General features: G+C 31.1%; 1 long non-coding RNA gene across 1 annotated transcript; it reads left to right on the forward strand.

Moving 5' to 3' along the window:
- Nucleotides 1-16,604: 16,604 nt before the first annotated feature.
- LOC139426765 (uncharacterized) lies at nucleotides 16,605-20,145 on the forward strand. Its single transcript, XR_011637968.1, has 3 exons — nucleotides 16,605-16,895; nucleotides 17,071-17,242; nucleotides 19,736-20,145. It is a non-coding gene; the product is annotated as an uncharacterized lncRNA (long non-coding RNA).
- The last annotated feature ends 328 nt before the right edge of the window (nucleotides 20,146-20,473 follow it).

Raw genomic sequence — 20,473 nt, forward strand, 5'->3', positions numbered from 1 at the left:
CCTGAAGTCGAACAAAATACACCTGAGGTTGATTTATAATAACCTGAAGTGTAAAATGACACACCTTAGGTTGTTGAATAAATACTTCCACAAGTGTAAAAAAATATACTTCAGGCTGAAACATATATACCTCTGGAGGTATATTTAAGGTATATTTGAGGTTGATTTTGAGGTATTCATTTGCACCCTTTTCAACCTTTACAACGTATTTAAACAACAACCTCCTTTATACCTTTAAAATATACCTCGTTTATACCTCATTTATACCTTGATTTTTTCATAAGGGTACTCTCGGATACTTCTTCGCTGTCAGAAGCTTTCATTACTTTAGTTATATCAGATTGATTCAAATTTATCCGATTCGCCATTTTTTGTCTTGCATTCACAAGCACATCTCTTTTACAGCATATCAGAAAATAAAATAGAACAGAATAAAAGAAAAGTTACCATCAGAGCAAATACTTTGGCTCTTAGCCAACTTTTCGATCTTGCACCTGCTTCCTTGTAACGTGACCAAAGACATACGGCAATGAAACGAATTTCGAAATCGAATAAATTTGGGAAAATGTTGATTTTCCTTTCTTATGATTTATTCTAAACAAAAGAGAACGTATATGAGTAAAAATAAATGTTTCGGGTCATATTGACCCGAACGATACATTAGGTATAAATTCAAAAATATTCTTTTGAAATACAAATAAATAAAAATCCGCCTAGGAGTACATATTAATATTATTAACCAACAATGTCAAGAAGTTTCATGGAAATATTTCAGTAATATATTTTTTTATAAACGCATAAATTTTTTTCTCGGGTCAAATAGACCCGAACAGAACAGTAGGGTTAAAAAAACGTCTTAAACGCGTCATTCCAAATGTTCCAACGACATTCTTGCTTGTGATTCGTTGCTTGAATCACATGACATAGATGACCAATCAACTGTCTTAGTGCATTTTCCACTCACAGAGTGGGTGTCCAGTGATAAGACATTATCAAATTCCCTGTAAATCCCGGAACTTCCCTGTATCATGCAGATGTTTAATTTTCAATTTTATTAATAAGAAATTTTATAGTGTAAAATATAATATAACCTATACTTATAATATAACCTAAAATATAATATAACCATATAAACATTATGCATTTGGAAATAAAGTAGATATTATACACGTAGTACTGCAAACTTATATTTCTCCTAATACATAAAATGTTACATAAATTCAACACTGAATAAACAAATACAAGAAATCACTGTATCACAAAAACGTTTATTCTCCCATTATTTCACAAAGAATCAATCTGCTCCATCCATTACATTACTAATTTCTTTCCTAGCATCTTCTTTAATTTTAGCAATTTTTTTTCCAATTCTTTCTTAATCAATGCTGTTTATTTCTTTTTGGCTTCAATAGCCAAATTTTCGTCATCTGCAAGCTTACGCTTTTTTGTATCTTCCTTTATCAATGAATGAGCATTTCGGAAGGAATGTACTAGTGGTTTCGAAATCTTATACGAATTTAAATTTCTTACCGTGGAAATAATAGTATCGTTTACCATTCTCTGTGATATCAAAGTCTCTTCTTTTAAATTTTTTGAATCAAACATTGAGAGTTTACAGAGAAACCTCACTCAACGTTTGCATTTCCGTTATATAAACTCATGGTGAGTTTCATGACTTTGGTGATTTCATGGTGATCTTTAAGGAGCTTAAACACATTGAACCGACTGTTAGTCCTATTAAATTTTTTCAGCAGCTCAATAACAAGATTTTGTTTCGATGCACTTTTATATTGACGTTCAGCTTTATCAGCTGTTGGGCCATCAATTCAACCATTTTCCATCAGAATTGTAAGGAGATTCTTTATTCTCAAAGAAGCCAAGTCGGCAACAATTGCCACATTTGGATTGAAGCACGTCACTGCCCTAGTCAGTGGATAAAGCAACGGTGATTTATCAAATAATTTTGCAACAAAGGACTTGTAACATGCAAGCCAATCGTTTCGAAATTGTGACTCCTCATTATCAGCAATTTTCTTTCCTTTGTTCCTCTTTTTTAAAGCATTACGTGCAGCATAGACTAAATCAATTTTATCTGCAGGTAAAAAGTTCTCTTTACTGATAAAATCTATTTTATGAAGGGAATTTTCTTTTATGATATTATTATCAACAAATTTATTAATAATATTCAGGCAAATAGAATGCAGAGAACTGGAGAGAAATGGAACAAGTGGGGCTTCTTTTGGGAACTCCTCTAAAAACGGCTCTACTTTAGCAATAAGGGACTTGAAAAATTGTAGTTTTGCCTCTAAAAGTGGATCTTCAATAATTGCACACACATTGATAAACGATTCAGTCCGTAAATTATCTTTATTCAGCTTCACTCCAGATATAAATTTCTTCAGGTGGGGAATCATATCTATGGCACGTTGTGCCATTCTGCAGCCTTCGTACAGGACAAAATTTAATTGGAAATACATTCGAGCCCCTATATTGTACAAACAAGGCACGACGTGCCGGAACATCTTTAAATAGGTTGAACAGTGACCGCAAAAACTGAATCAATGACCAATTTGTCATCCTGATTCCCGTTTTGAAAGCTCCATGTAAAAGATGCAATCCACAGCTGCCCATATTAAGAATGATTGGATGGCCGTCCTGGTCCCTCTCTTATCTCGGCTTTTAAATCCTTAAACAATTTATGATTGATGTTTGGGCCATCCATAGAAATTTGCACCATTTTTGATATATTCAAAATCGACAAAGCCTCTTTAAAATTGCGCCTAATTTCGTCTGCTGTGGTGCGACTGAAAAATGCGGTAGTTAAATATCTGGTGCAAACAAGTTCTTGCTCATTACACCAGAACCTTACATTTATGTCCATCTGAGTCTTTTGGGAAACCTTAGAGATTCATCGAATCCAACAGTGAAAAACTCGCATTTCGAAATATTTGTTATCAGTTCTGTTTTGAAATATGGAGCAATACCATATAAAATAGAATATGCTATTTTACTTTTTTTAAGTTTAATGCTTTTGGCAATCTCGCTATCTGGAAATAAAAGCTGAAATAATTCTGCATCCTTCTCTGACATCCTAACAGATTTATGAGTAACAACGGTGTGAAGATACCATAAAATTTCTGCTTTCGTAACATCATCTCCTTAAAGGAATGATTCAAGACTTTGTTTTGTAGGAGGGGTAGACAATATTGGATCATTTGGGGATTCAGCAGAACTGCTGCCACTTTCAATAGTTTTAGTAGAAGACTCTATGCTTGGTGCTTTCCCATTGTCAGAAGTGAAAAATTTAATTGATTTAAGTCCCTTGCATTGCTTTTATTCTTTTTACATGCTTTGCGCTTTTAGCATGGCTTCTAAGAGCGCGGCGGCCCATGTTGCGTAGTGAAAATGTTAAATGGCAAACAACACATTTTGCTCTATGGATGTCTGATTCAACCTCCTTAACCCCAGTCTTTGAATTCTGGATTATGAAGCCAATTCACTTGGAAGCGAGCAGTCATACAATTGTTTTATCTGCAAATAGAATAAATATTCAATATAATGCTCATATATTGTTTGTATTGTATAATTTTAAATAAATAGCAAGAATTTAAAAAAAAAAAAAAAAACTCAGTAGTTGGGAGAATCATTTATCATTCCTATGCTGCTTACTATAAAATGGAATACTCACATTGCATAAGATATCATCTGTATATCCCTTGTTTAATACCACTCTAATATTTTTAAATTATTGTTGATTTAAGTCAATGTTTTTTTTAATGATATAATGAAAGCAACATTCATGCAAATATTAATTTGCATGTATATTCTTTATATTTCTCTGGAGAAAGCATCATTATCATTGATACATTTTTAAAATTATATTTAGAAAAAAATCTATTTAAATAATTTTTTTAGAAAAATGCTATTGAATACATTTACATGCATACTGCATTTATTATATGTATTAGTAAAATACCATCATTACCATCGAAATCATTTATTTAATTATAATTGTTTGTATTTAATAATAAAACTTAATTTCATTCTATTCAAACTAAAACTATTTATATCTTATCATAAAAATTCATTTTTTACAAAAAAATTATGTTTAAAAAAAACAAAGCTTGGATTTAAAAAAACAACAACATTAGGTATTAAACAGCGGTTTGAGTAATGGTTTAAACCAGTCAACCCAGCAATAAATTATCAAACACACATTTACAATTCTAAAATTAAATAAAATATTGATGGTTTCATGTAAGAATTTATTAAATTTTTCCTTGTCTTTAATACATGAAAAAAAATTTTTTTTTCTTTGTTCATTCAAAGTGTTATTTATTAAAATTCTGTAAATACGAATCACTAAGCTGGATTTTAAAACCACGTGAGTACGAATTGTGAAAAGTTTAAGTTTTAAAAAGCGCAAAAAATAATCTTGATTAATGATTTAAAATTTGCAGGAAAGCGAATCGTGGATTCTAGGAGAAAAAGGTACCGGAAAAAAAGGTACGGAAAAAAGCTCCCGGTAAAAAAGGTACCTGTGTAGGGAAAATTCTGTAGGTGAACATATTTGAAATGATTGATTAGGTTGAAGCGCTTTTTGCTGTTCCGTGCATGTTTTTTTTTTTTCTTTTCGTGTCACGCGTTTTCAAAGTGCTTTTTATCCAACTTTTATTTCTTATTTATGCATTTATTCTTAAAAGGTTAATTAAATATGAAAATGTTCGATAAAATTGTTTTTTTATTTTTTACGATCATGATTCTACCGGGAATCTTGACTCTATTGAAAAAGTGTTATCAGGCTACATGAAACTTTAAGGGGGAGAGTAAAATTAACGTGTTTTGCTTATAACCTCCCAACTTCCCCGATTGGCTACTTTAGGCCTCACATTAGCAACTTCTTCACAAAATATAATTTAAAATAGAAAATAACACATTTTTCACTTAAACAAATTACAAAAAAAAGTAAAACATTATTTAAAAATTTAAATAGTATCTTCCCGCTTTGAAGAATACATAAATGAAATAAAATTTTAAAAAAAAGCGTAATACAACCAGCCCCCCCTTACCCTTCTCCTTACCTCAATGATCTAATCTGAATTATTACAGATAAAAAGAATATTCATTGAAACAACGAGAAACATTCATGCTGCCCAGAAAGCGAGAGGGGAAATATCCCTACAGATTTTCCCTATGGAGGTACCTTTTTTTTCCGTCTACCGATTTACAAAGTTTTCAGAAAAATTCCCTAATATATCCCTGATATTTCCACAATTAAAAAATTCCCTGATAATTCCCGGTTTTCCCTATCGCTGGACACCCTGAAAAGCAAGACTTATTTACTATCAATCGCCACCAACATTAGTTCCCAGCATTTGCGTGACGAAGTTGTTTATGCTTCGTTGTTATCAGTTAGTTGTTATAGTTTTGAGTTAAAGTTCATCGGAAATGGCGAAATCTGTAAAGCGAAAACATAATCAGCAGTATAATGAAGCTTATTCTGAGACATGGCCCATTCTAAAAAAAAATCTAAAGTATCGTTGAATCACGTATTTTGCCAAGAATGTGATTTAGATATTAATATATGACATGGAGGTTGAGATGATTGCCGGCGATACGTTGAGTGCCGTCGACATAAATGCAAAGCTAAAGAATCACATCGAGATATACGATCGCTTTTTATAAAGCGAGAGGACTTAAGTATAATTAAACCTGAAACATTATTTATCAGTTTTATAATAGAGCACAATTGCCCTATCGCTGCATCAGACCACGCTATGCCGTTGTTTCGGAAAATGTTTTCTGATTCCGAAATAGCGGCAAAATATGGCTGTGCTATAACCTAGACTAGTTCCTAAATAATGCAATGTTTTTTGAATTCTAAGTTTGAAACAATCCGTCAGTTTTTGAAAACATCATTATTCACCCTTTCAACAGATGGTAGTAATTAATTCGAGGGATAATGAAAATATATTCCCGGTCGTAGTGACTTATTTGGATCCAATGATGGAAAAAAAATGTCACTATGTTATTGTCCTTGAAAAAACTTACTGCAGAAGCCACAGGAGAGAATATTTATAAATTATTAGATATTGAATTGGAACGTAATGGAAAACCTTGGAAAAACTGTGTATCATTTTGTTGTGATAATGCGTCTGTTATGACAGGAAAGTTTGAAGGTGTCTTGAAGTTTTGAAAAGAGAAAAATTCTGAAATGTTTCTGGGTGGTTGCACTTGCCACTTAATTCATTTGCAGCTCAACATTCTGCTAGAGAATTAAAGTTCCCATTTGAAGTCTTCCTAGTAGATGTCTATTATTATTTAAATAAAAGCTACTAAAGACAAGATTCCTTAAAGTTATGCCCACAACTTTGTGAAGTAGAACTTCACAAAATATTGATGTATGGCACAACAAGGTGGTTATCTTTAGAAAAAGTTGTAAATAGAATCCTTGAGCAGTGGGGAAGCTTTAGAAATGTGTGTTTTTTTTAAAGAAGATAATGAGTCTGATGCTTTGTTGCGAATAAAAAAATGCATGGAAAATTCTCTGACTCAATTAAACTTGCTTTTTTTTACGGAGTGCTTTACCACTATTTACTAAAACTATTGTCTTAAATGCAAACGGAGGCCGCTATTATTCACAAACTGCAAAGAGAACTAGTGTCCTTGTACTCAGAATGTTTTATATAGATATATTAAACCTTCCTCCATTCAAAGTTCTATTAATATTTTTGAAGTTGATATTTCACTTCGAAAGAAACAGAAATCTAATGGCTACAAAACTAAACAGTATTTAATGGACACTGAATTATCAGACTCAGACAAAAAGGACTTTTTTACTGGTATTCGTGCATTTTATGTTAAGGCATGTACTTATATGTTGAAAAAGTTTCCACTTCAGGATTTGACACTAAAAAATGATACGGTTGCCGACGTTAGTCTTAGAAAAGAAGTAAAATTTGATTCTTTGGTATGTTCAGTAGTTTTTTTACTGAAGAAGATATCTGCAAATGTGAAACTGAGTTTGCCTCTTTTCAAATAGATGAGCCAAATGATGAGATACTACTTAGTGAAAGGGAAGACTATGTTTGGTGCAAGATTAAGACTTTAAATTATTGATTATAATCAAGCCTATAAATATACCATTCTGCCAAAAAATAATGTTGTGTATTCTTCTTTTGCCACACAGCAATGCTGCTTGTGAGAGAATTTTCAGCACAATAAAAAAAAATTCAAAATGAATTTAGGTCTAACTTAAGTGTTAATACACTCGAATCTTTAATGATTAAAAAATGTAAATATTTCAAATATGACCCACAATGTTACAAGCAGCAGTTTTCTGAGGAAGAATTAGTTAAAGCTAAAAAATCAACTTATTCTTCTTTAAAAACTTGAGCTTTCTTCTGTTAATTTTGACTTTAACTTTTTTTTCTGTACTTATCTTTGAAATACCACACCATTTTTATAGTGTTCTGGATTTCATTGTGTTCTGTATCTAGCCTTCTATCTGCACAAACTGTCAATTCCAAAATAAATACCGCATTCCATCTAACTCAAAAGTTGGCCAAGGAGTTTTGTCATGTGTTCAGCTCGGCAAGAAAATTTAAAACAGAAATTATCAATGTAAGAGTATTTTGTATGAATAAGTTGTTAAACGTTTTCATTATAATGTACACAAATTCATGAAGATTTTATTACATTAAGACTCGGTTAAACCAAATTAATTTTTAAATTTAATATTACTGATAAATCTTATTCAAAGAAAAAAAAAGTGTAATCCAGCTAAGCTTAAATACATAAGAAAGTGTAAGGATCATTTTTAACACTTAATAAAATTGGAGTAAAGAAGGAAAATTTAAATGTAAAATAACTACCATGTGTAGAAAAATAACTACCTATAAAAATAATAATTATTTATAAAAATATTTAATAATTAAAAAAAACTTTTTGCAGTTACTTGAACACAGCAAACCAGAAAGTACCAAAAGAAACTATAAATCATTTAGTTATACTAATAGTAATGTAAATTTAATGTAATTAATAAATTATACTAATTAGTATAATTAATAAATTATACTAATAAGTATAATTAATAAATTATACTAATAAGTATAATTAATAAATTATACTAATAATACAAATTTAGATTAGACAAACATTAAATTGCTCTTCAGAAAGAAAGAAAAAATTACACTGTATAAAACTTTTACACATACGTTTACCTTAAAATCAATGTATTTTCTTTCTAAATACACAGGCCTGAAGAAATTGAATTTTTTGAAAAATGCAGGAGAAGTTACTATTGATTTATATGTTATTTGATGTGCTGATTTCTAAAATGATCTTCATTCCCAATTACATCGGGATTTTTTATAAAATCGATATTAATGTTTTTACTAAAATCCTATTTGGAAAGGAATTCTCTCAAACAATTTTGCATGTACTATCCGGTAACTGTTCTCTTCATTCATTTTTATCTATGTAGAATTTAATCTTGTGAAAGAAAATAGATTTTTGATGGGTTAAAATGAACAAAAAATATTGTTACCAGACAGCACAAATCACCTCTGGTCGAGAGAAAAACAATAAGTTCCTTGTGTTCAAACTTTTTACATCAGCTTCTANTTGAACACAGCAGACCAGAAAGTATAAAAAAAACTATAAATCATTTAGTTATACTAATAGTAATGTAAATTTAATGTAATTAATAAATTATACTAATAATACAAATTTAGATTACACAAACATTAAATTGCCCTTCAGAAAGAAAGAAAAAATTACACCGTATAAAACTTTTACACATACTTTTACCTTAAAATCAATATATTTTCTTTCTAAATACACAGGCCTGAAGAAATTGAATTTTTTGAAAAATACAAGAGAAATTATTGTTGATTTATATGTTATTTGATGTGCTGATTTCGAAAATGACCTTCATTCCCGATTACATCAGGATTTTTTATAAAATCGATATTAATGTTTTTACTAAAATCCTATTTGGAAAGGAATTTTCCCAAACAATTTTGCATGTACTATCCGGTAACTGCTCTCTTCATTCATTTTGATCTATGTAGAATTTAATCTTGTGAAAGAAAATAGATTTTTGATGGGTTAAAATGAATAAAAAATACTGTTACCGGACAGCACCAATCACCTCTGGTCGAGAGAAAAACAATAAGTTCCTTGTGTTCAAACTTTTTACATCAGCTTTTAGAAGAAAATCACCAACATACTATTTTAATTTGTTTTTATTGAGATAACTTACGTAAAATTGACGATTAACCAAGAATAACAAATATTATGTATGTGCATATGAAAGTTTGAAACAAAAATCAAAACAAACAAAAAACAAGAGAAAAGTTTCTATTTAAATACATACTCGTTTTCCTCTGAAACATATTTTTGATTATCTTCTTTTATGCTTAATCTCAGGTTTATCCCGAGCTATCATCCAACAGTAGTGAGCGAGCATGTTCTTGTCCCATCTTTCGCTCCATATCTCTGATTTCGTGATGGAACCTTTTCCCTTGTTCTTCGCTGACTGCTCCTAAATTTTCGGGGAGAAAGTCCACATGTGAGTGAAGGAAATGCATTTTTCCACTCACGGAGCAACCCAACGTTTTAAATTTGTCCAGCATTTTCATTACAATTTCCTTATAATCAGGATCCTTGTAATTACCCAGAAGTTTACTGACTACATCTTTGAAACCAACCCAAGCTTCTTTTTCCGTTTCTGTCATGTTAGTCTCAAATTCTTTATCCTTCATGAGTTTGCGGATATCTGGACCAACAAATATTCCTTCTTTCAACTTAGTTTGGGATAAACCTGGAAACTTTTTGCACAGGTATTTGAAACAATTGCCATCTTTTGGAACAGCCTTGACAAACTGCTTCATTACACCTAATGTTATCAATAAAATTGAGACACCCAAGCTGGAACGAGCAGGTTCCGAGATCATTCAAGACCGTCCTCCAATACATCCTCTTATCATTTGCATTATGCTTGCAATGAATTTTTTTGTCTTTCCACCATATGATGCGATACTGTTTTATCCCTGGAACATTTGATTCCCAAGGCTTGCACTCTATAATTTTCTTCCTTATTTCCTCCTTGGCTGAAAAAAATAATTTTGTACTTTTCACAAGAGTTGATTGAATAACGAGTCCCCTCTGAGCCATCATTTTTTGCCTGACAAGACGTTTCACATTTCCACCTACACCATCAACTACACCTTTTCCATGTGAGGTGGCAAATATTTCCAAAGTCTTTTTTATACTTTTCAGTAAACAAATGAAGTAACTTGACCATGTACTTATTTTCAAATTCAGGTACTTATTTTCAAACTCAGATGACCATCACTCCATCTGACTTCTTTTTCAGGGATATTTTCAAGAGTATCATTTGCAAAAACTTCATTGTACAGCAATTGAAAACATAAAAATATGGTATCTTTGTTTTTACTAGTTGTGTTAGAGCAAATTATGTATGTTTTACACTCATTTTGATAGAATACTGCTGTTGTGAATAGTAGAACAGTAGCTCTGCTCCAAAGGGCACTTTGAACTTCATTTTGGTACTCGCATGAAAAAGACATAGCAAAATTTATTTGCATTATTCTCGTTTTTTGATTACTGTTGTCTTTTTCAAACTCTGTATGTTGGATTCTTTTGATGTGCACATGCTTCATCATAGTTGCAAGATCATCCATAATTTTTTCGTGCAGTGCTCCAATGCAGGTTTCTGTTGTTGTAAGCTGGATCTTATTATTACTTTTCTCCCATTCTTTCCAAATCACAGTTTCGGCTGGATTGGACAATAGTTAACCATTTTTCCAGAATTTAGAATCCAGGTTTATATTGCATAGGCAGTTTTCCCAGAATGTATTAGAGTACTTATATGTTAAGGAATTTTGTTTCAGTGTAAGATTTTCATGAATTTTACATTTGCATTCTTGTATTTTTCATAAGGACATTTTTTGGTCTTAAACTGCAGAATTTTAAGAAGCATATATTGAATGTAGGATTTTCCTCTTTAAATATAGAGAAAGCTTCTCTTAAAAACATTGTCAAACAATGCTTTTGATGGACTTTCTTTTCTCTTCCTTCCCAAACACAGATCCTATCTATCTTTCATTCCTGGCCAAGTGTATATAATGTCAGGTCTAAAGAAAAAATTTGTAACTTTAGAATAATCTATACTGCTTTGATTTGATTTTCCCATCTCTTAATCTAATACCATTCCTACTCGTTTTGTGAATCCAGCCATAATAGCGGCTCTCTTTCGTGGTGATTTAGGCAGTGCTTTCATTGTTTTTATTACATCTAAAGCAACAGCATTGTTTTTTACCTTTTTCTTAGTTATCGCTGAATCCCTTTCCAGTCACGTTCATATTTTCGCAATTCCAGCTTTTCAATTTTATTCATTTGTTTCTTTTTCTGAAGCCTTAAATTGCGAATTCTTTCATTTTCTTCAGCCTGGAAATTTTGATTTTCTACTTTCTTCCGTTACCTCATCTTTTTCGCACTTGAATGTTTCTTCTTTAAATGCAATTCATTCATTATTAACCTGCAGTGTAATAAACAAATTGAGTTACACAAAATAATTTGCTACGAAAATGGAATAAGTTACTCCTATAAATTTGAAAACACTTTTTTAAGTGATATTTGGAATTAAGCAAGCAATCAAAATTATTATTTGTGTTATATTTATTCAAAATTATAGACTTTTATCTAATATTCATGCATTCTAATACTTTTAAAGTATAACTAATAATTTGATAATGATTAATTAACAAACTATTTTGAGTTGCACAGAATATGAATCTAAAGAATGTGAAAGAATAGTGATATTTTTCATTATACTCAATGTTTAAAATATCTATAATCACTTAACGTTTAATATTTTTCACTTTTTTCTAATATTTATCATTTTAAATTAGACAAAATAAAAGTTGACCGTCATTGAATGACTTATTAAATCTTCTCATTCATAATGTCACGTGTGGGACAAAAAATAATCTCAAAAATTTTTCTTTCTGGTGAAACCTACATTAATTCAATCGATTATACAAAGAAGAATGATTAATTTATGTGTGAAAATAAAATATGTAAACATAATAAGAATTCATAGAGTTTCTATTAAATAAAAAACTTCTTTTCTGTCACGTGTGGGACAGTCATTTTATGCAATTTAAATTATTTATTTCTTATATGTATAACTCAGTAAATGCTTCCAAAGATTGAGAAAAAAAAAAGAATAGATACTTACTCTTGCTAAGTGCAATTGATAAATTGTTCAAAATGAAGTTTGCTCTGTGAAAGTTGATCTAAATAACATATTTTTAGAATCTCTAGTAACACCTACATTTGACTCGCTGTTGCCACTCAGAAAAAAAAACAAATTTCTTGATAAATACTTAAAATTCAGTTAGTATCATGTCTCAACTGTTATATGATGCAAATATTAATATGAAATTTTTTTTGCTTATTTGGTACCACTTTTTATAGAATCGCCCTATGCTAAACCTTTTAAAAAGACTAGGAAAATCTGTCTAATATTTGCAAAGTTAGTTTGTATTTATTTACCGTTTGGTCAGACGGGCAAGCCATGTAAAATTAGCGTGGCATTCAATGTGTTAACATAATATAGGCAATGTACCAAATTAACACTATAATCATTTGTCATGACAAACCCAAACTTGCCTCAGCCTGGGCATGTCATGCCACATCGACAATGTTCCAGCAATAATAGTTGCTTGTTGCGTCCTTCAAAGCATTGCCTTGTAGTGCGTTATATCGCGATAGCAAGAAAGCGCTTTGGGCATCACAATTTCAGGTGTGCGAATGGTAACGGTTTGAAAAAGGATGAGCTGAAGGAGATCGGGGGGTGGTATTCTGAGCTCGAAGTCGACCGTCGATTTGAGCTTTTGGAAGCCCTACCAGAGGGCGCTTTACCCGATATTCTACTTTCCTCGCCATCGCTCCATTTTTGGTATTCCAAGCAAGTTTTAGTGGACATAGAGCGCTCTTTTCAGTCGACGCGAAAACCACTGGTATTTTCAATCGAGTAATGGCGAGCACATGGAATGCGTTGATAATTAATTATTTAACACGGCAAAGTCTTCGGAGGAGACCAATCTATCGTAACAGAGAAGATGCTTTTATTCTTCATGACGATATATTTCTTGATTTTTTTCGATTGTCGAAAAATCTTGTACAGTATCTATGTGTGGAATTAAGAGATGAATTGGAATAAGAAACAAGGAGAGGAAACGTGATTTCAGTAGAAACACAAGTAAGTTCAACTTAATTTATTTTCAATAGCATGAGCATATTTATATTTTTTTTTATTAAAAAAAACTTATTGCATTTAATTGTTCTTTGCTACATGCGAATAAATAGGTAATTTTGGGATTGTAATAGTATATTTGATGAACTTAATAAGTAAAATTGTAAATGTTAATTTCATCCGACGTAGAATTTTTTATTTTCTTAGATTATTTTGTAAATAATATTGATGATTAATAACCAGAAATTGTCTCAATTTTCTTGGTAAATCTTTTACTTCACTAAAAAACAAGTGTCATTTTTTAATTACTTTTTAGAATCTTAAAAAGATACTGCAGATAGGAATTTAATGTGTTAAATTATGCTTTTCATTTCATATTTTTTAAGAAACAATTAAGACCATGTAATTTTTATTAGTTTTAAAAAGTTTCCTGTAGTTTCTTTCATTTCTGAAACAAGGTAGAGAAATTTAACTCAGAAGTATTTCCTTTTTTAATCAATATGGAAAAAGTATGATTACAAAGTGTTTTTGAACTTAAATGCAAGAAAAAAATATAATAATAATGAGTTTTCACAACCTCACATGCTTATGTGAAACTTAGGTCATAATTCTTTTCAAGAAATTTAAATTTTTTTAATTTTAAATAGTGAAATTTGTATTTCTTGTAGGTATTGTTTACATTATTTCCAGTTAGAAAGATTATCTTTAAAACTAAATTACATTTAGGTACTATTCAACTAAATTATTTNAGTGTAATAAACAATTTGAGTTACACAAAATAATCTACTATGAAAATGGAATAAGTTACTCCTATAAATTTGAGAACACTTTTTTAAGTGATATTTAGAATTAAGTTAAGCAATCAAAAGAATTATTTGTCTCATTTTTATTCAATAAAGACTTATCTAATATTCATCCATTCTAATATTTTTAAGTATAACTTATAATTTGATAATATTAATTAACAAACTAATTTGAGTTGCCCAGAATATGAATCTAAAAACAATTAAAAGTGATATTTTGCGTTAAATTCAATGTTTAAAAGATCTATAAATATCGCTTAATGTTAAATATTATTCACTTTTGACTAATATTTATCATTTTAAATTAGACAAAAAATAAGTTGATCATCCTTGAATGATTTATTAAATCTTCTCATCCATAATGTCACGTGTGGGACAAAAAATAATCTCAAAAATTTTTCATTCTTGTGAAACCTACATTAATTCAATCGATTATTTAAAGAAGAATGATTAATTTATGTGTGAAAATAAAAGATGTAAACATAATAACAATTCATTGAGTTTCTATTAAATAAAAAACTTCTTTTCTGTCATGTGTGGGGACAGTCATTTTATGCAATTTAAATTATTTATTTCTTATTTGTAAAACTCAGTAAATGTTTCCAAAGATTGAGAAGAAAAAAGAATAGATACTTACTCTTGCTAAGTGCAATTGATAAATTGTTTAAAATGAAGTTTGCTTTGTCAAAGTTGATCTAAACGAACACATTTTTAGAATATCTAGTAACATCTATATTTGACTCGCTGTTGCCACTCAGAGAAAAACAAATTTCTTGATAAATACTTAAAATTCAGTTAGTACCATGTCTTAACTGTTGTATAATGCAAATATCAATATGGGGTAAAAATGAATTTTTTTTGCTTATTTGGTACCACTTTTCATAGAATCGCCCTATGCTAAACCTTTTAAAAAGACTAGCAAAATCTGTCTAATATTTGTAAAGTTAGCTTGTAGTTACTTACCGTTTGGCCAGACGGGCAAGCCATGTAAAATAGAGTGGCATTCAATGTGTAATATAGGCAATGCACTAAATTAATACTATTATCATTTGTCATGACAAACCCAAACTCATTAAAATAATTTTGGTAAAAGAGATATGATAAAAACTGTAATTTAATTAGGCTGATTGGTATTTTGTTCCAGGTACAACAAGGCACATGTATTGACAAGAAATACTGTAGAGCGAAACTATGGATTTTTAAAAAGAAGATTCCCTTGCCTCAGCCTGGGCATGTCATGCCACATCGACAATGTTCCATCAATAATAGTTGCTTGCTGCGTCCTTCAAAGCATTGCCTTGTAGTGCGTTATATCGCGATAGCGACAATGCGCCTTGGGCATCGCACTTTCAGGTGTGCTATAGGTAACGGTTTGATGGTTTGAAAAAGGATGAGCTGAAGGAGATCGAGGGTGGTATTCTGAGCTCGAAGTCGACCGTCGATTTGAGCTTTTGGAAGCCGTACCAGGGGGCGCTTTACCCGATATTCTACTTTTCCCGCAATCGCTCGATTTTTGGTATTCCATGCAAGTTTTAGTGGACATAGAGCGGTCTTTTCGGTTGACGCGAAAACCACTGGTATTTTCAATCGAGTAATGGCGAGCACATGGAATGCGATGATAATTAATTATTTAACACGGCGAATTCTTCGGAGGAGACCAATCTATCGTAACAGAGAAGATGCTTTTTGTCTTCATGACGATATATTTCTTGATTTTTTTCTATTGTCGCAAAATCTTGTACAGAATCTATGTGTGGAATTAAGAGATGAATTGGAACAAGAAACAAGGCGAGGAAACGTGTTTTCAGTAGAAACACAAGTAAGTTCAGCTTAATTTATTTTCAATAGCATGAGCATATTTATCTTTTTTTTTTTTTTTTTGATTAAGAAAAAACTTATTGCATTTAATTGTTCTTTGCTAAATGCGAATAAATAGGTAATTTTGGGATTGTAATAGTATATTTGATGAACTTAATAAGCAAAATTGTAAATGTTAATTTTTTCCGACTAAAAATTTTGTAGAATTTTTTATTTTCTTAGATTATCTGGTAAATAATAAATATTGATGATTAATAACCAGAAATTGTTTCAATTTTCTTAGCAAATCTTTTACTTCACTAAAAAACAAGTGTGTCATTTTTTTAATTACTTTTTAGAATCTTAAAAAGATACTGCAGATAGGAATTTAATGTGTTAAATTATGCTTTTCATTTCATATTTTTTAAGAAACAATTAAGACCATGTAATTTTTATTAGTTTTAAAAAGTTTCCTGTAGTTTCTTTCATTTCTGAAACAAGGTAGAGAAATTTAACTCAGAAGTATTTCCTTTTTTAATCAATATGGAAAAAGTATGATTACAAAGTGTTTTTGAACTTAAATGCAAGAAAAAAATATAATAATAATGAGTTTTCACAACCTCACATGCTTATGTGAAACTTAGGTCATAATTCTTTTCAAGAAATTTAAATTTTTTTAATTTTAAATAGTGAAATTTGTATTTCTTGTAGGTATTGTTTACATTATTTCCAGTTAGAAAGATTAACTTTAAAACTAAATTACTTTTAGGTACTATTCAACTAAATTATTTATTTGATTTAAATAGAGCTACCATTCATAACTGTTTATTACATTCATATGTTTTATGTGCATTGAGATTTTTTGCGACTGCCTCATACCAGCAGTCTGTAGCCAATGAATTCACGTTGCAGATAAGTCAACCAAGCACCAGTAGAGCTATGAGGAGAGTCGCAAAAGCCATTTTCATACAATAAAAAGAGTGGGTGGTTTTCCCAAGTAGTCGAAGGTAAGTTACTTTTAACAATAGTTTTAAACTATGGATTGCTTAATTTGGCTGTATTTTTAATAAGTATAAAGTGAATTTTATGTTCGAACAGTTAGGATTCTCGGTTTTCTTTTTGATTCACAAAAGAAAAATTATGTAAATACATTTTAGTGTTGATATGCCTTTTGCTTTTCAGGGATATCCAGGACACTAAATCCGAGTTCATGTGGTTGGCAAACTTTTCTGGAGTGATCGGGGCAATCGATGGTACACATATTGAGATTTTAGCTCCACCGAAGAATGACGCTAAGTATCCTGAGCACATTTTTGTGAATCGATACTTGACACATTCAATTAATGTTCAAGTGGTAAATATGTGCTTTCTATGTATCTTTTCTTTCCAAGTAGGAGTAATAATTTTTAACCAAAGTAGAACTGTGAAATTTTAAAAATACATTTACAAATGATTTCCATATCATAAATTTTTAAACAATTACAATAATTAAACAGAAGTTGCTTTATCAACAATTTCTGATGAAATACTTGCATTTCAACATTTATTTTGTAAAATCAAAAGAATATATAGTTTATAAAATTTTAGAATTATGCTTGAAAAGGCAATTTAGCTTAGTTTAAGAGTAGATTCCATATGTTGTAAAATAAGTGTTATTTTTTATGTCACGTGTAATAATTAAAGACAAAGTGAACTTTTTAGTTTAGGGAGTAGAAGGGCACGTTACCTTTTAAAATTTGAATTAAAAGGATTTTTTTTAATCATAGGTATGAAGTGCAGACCTTCTGATTTTCAGCAGTAATGCTCAGTTTCCTTGATCCTCACACGACTCATATACAACTCCAATTCAAAATATTAGAATAACCAAATAAGGCATTGTATTACCTTATAAAATGCGTGATATCTTTAAAAATAGACAACGGTGGCGAACGGAAAAATTATTAACCGTCCACAATTAGTTGACGTATGATATTATTGTTCACACGCGCCTAAAGAAGTATTAGAGATTTTATAAAAAAAATATTGAAATTTTTCAAAATATTTAAATATTTCCAAACGCGATTCAAAATATTAGAATATCTGTAAAATTGTGTGATTGGTCAACGTTAATCATAAAATTTGCATAAGTTGCGCCACTGTAGAGCTAGTACGCGTACAAAGGCTCGTTTGAAAATCAGATTTAGTTAGTTGGGAGTTAAAATGGGTCGAACGAAAGACATACCGGACACTACCAAGACAGCGATTGTGACTCTACGCAATGAGGGAATTAGTCAACAAATGATTGCCAAAAAAGTGAATTGCTCTCAAGGAACTGTAAGTAAAATTTTAAAAGATTATTCTACAAATCAAAGTTTTAAAAATAATCGCTCAAATAGTGGTCGTAAACGAATAACCACACTGAGACAAGACAGAATGCTGAAACGTGTCGTCACTAAAAATCGCTTCAAGAGCTTGAGATTCATAAGTAGAAAGTGGAGAGAACAAGGAGTGGATGCCTCAACATCTACCACACTACGACGACTCCATGAACTTGATTTTCAATCACGTGTGCCCAAGAAAAAGCCGCTACTTACACGCAAGCAAAAACGAGCCAGAGTGAGGTGGTGCAAAGACAGATTGCAATGGGGTATTCAGGACTGGAATAACGTACTTTTTAGCGATGAATCGATGTTTTGCGTTTCCCACGGTCATCAGGGTGTCCGTGTTTGGCGTTGCAAGCAAGAAGCTTTTACCACAGATTGCTTGAAACGCTCAGTGAAGTTTAGCACTTCTGTAATGATTTGGGGGTGCATGGGTGCTGAGGGCTTAGGAAAGCTGTGCATTTTGAAAGGAAGGGTAAATTCTGAAGTATACAAGGAGGTACTTGAACATTTTATAATTCCGTCATCGGAAGATCTATTTGAGGATGACTTTATCTTCCAACAAGACTCTGCATCTCGCAACACGTCAAACGCCACCACTACTTGGCTTACTAACAATAAAGCCAAATTACTTCCTTGGCCGGCCAATTCACCCGATTTGAACCCCATCAAGAATATATGGGGTTTAATGAAGAAAGGCCATCAGGATTTAGCTCCAAAGGACAAAAATGAACTCATAGAAAGAGTGAAATCCATTTGGGCAACTATCAGCAAAGATGACTGCAAAAAAGTAGTGCATCGTATGCAAAATCGTTTGCGTGACGTTATTAAAGCTAAGGGAGATGCCACTAAGTATTAACTATTCATGCAGATTTCATTTAAATGAATTATGCTATTTTTGTTCATGTTATTCTAATTTTTTGAACCACTGTGAAAATTATTCTAATTTTTTGAATTTTTAGAAAAAATTCATTGTAAAAACTTTTGCAATATCATAATAATTTATTTATGTTATGTTCATCTACAAAACATGTAGAATGTGATAACACACTTCAAAATTCTCAGGTATTCATTTTTACCAAAATAAATGCATATCTCAAACCACTATGTGCTTTATTTTTCATTATTCTAATATTTTGAATTGGAGTTGTATATGGAGAAATACAGCTTCGCGCTCTAAAGTCATGATCATAGTTCAACAGGAACCAAATTCTTGGTTGATATTAGTCACGTACAGCTGAATACAAGAAATGGTTTTCAGTAGTTAAATGCTTATAATGTAAAAAGATATTTATTTCAAAGTAGCACATTAATGTAATATTTTTAAACTGATTTTCATCAGCATATAACTTAAAGTTAATATTAACTATTTTAAGAACTATGATTCAGATTTGGTATAAAAATCATTTGCATAAAAAGGAGCTAATATTAAATGTTGACAGCCTCTTATACGTGTACTATGTGTTGCAATTAAAAAAAATTTCCAGGTGACAGCGGATATCCACTGGAGCCCTGGCTAATGGTGCCGATTCTGAACCCACCAGAAGCTAATTACAATAAAAGCCATAAAAGGACCAGGAATCCTGTCGAGCGATGCTAGGAGTGCTCAAGGCAAGGTTTCGATGCACTCATGAGGAGAGGTTGCTGCAGATATCATTTATGCCTGTGTAACGCTACATAACATATGTAGGTATCACAAACTGCCAGACCCCTCAATTCCTGAGCGGCCAATCAGCATAAGCCATCTCTCACCACCTCCGCCACCAATTACTGATGTCATGCTGCAGGATCCAGAGTGCGACAGCAGTTGATTCAAAACTACTTCTAAGTTCTCTGTAAATAAAAATTTTCAAACTTAACCCTGAAGTGGCCCATAAGCTTTTTTATGTAACACATTGGTCGCCATGTATCGCTGTTGTTCTTATTTTAAAAATAATAGAGTTTTCACTTGGATTTTCGAAAATGATAATAAGTTCTGAAATTTAAGTATAGGATACAGAATATAACAGAAAACTCAACCAAATGCACAGCTGTGAGACAAACGTGTTAAGAATATTTTAGAAGCATCAAGTTTTTTTTTTCCGTTAAAGAAAATATTGAGTTGAGAAAATATTGTGGTCTGGGGATTGATTGATTGAATGTAGGGTTTAGTGGTACAAGGTCCAAAGGAGGACATGCTGCGCCAAACAGTACGGTAAAATAGTTTAAAAGTCTAAGTGCATTCA

This window comes from Parasteatoda tepidariorum, chromosome 10, assembly GCF_043381705.1.
Source record: "Parasteatoda tepidariorum isolate YZ-2023 chromosome 10, CAS_Ptep_4.0, whole genome shotgun sequence".
Classification (NCBI taxonomy): Eukaryota; Metazoa; Arthropoda; class Arachnida; order Araneae; family Theridiidae; genus Parasteatoda; species Parasteatoda tepidariorum.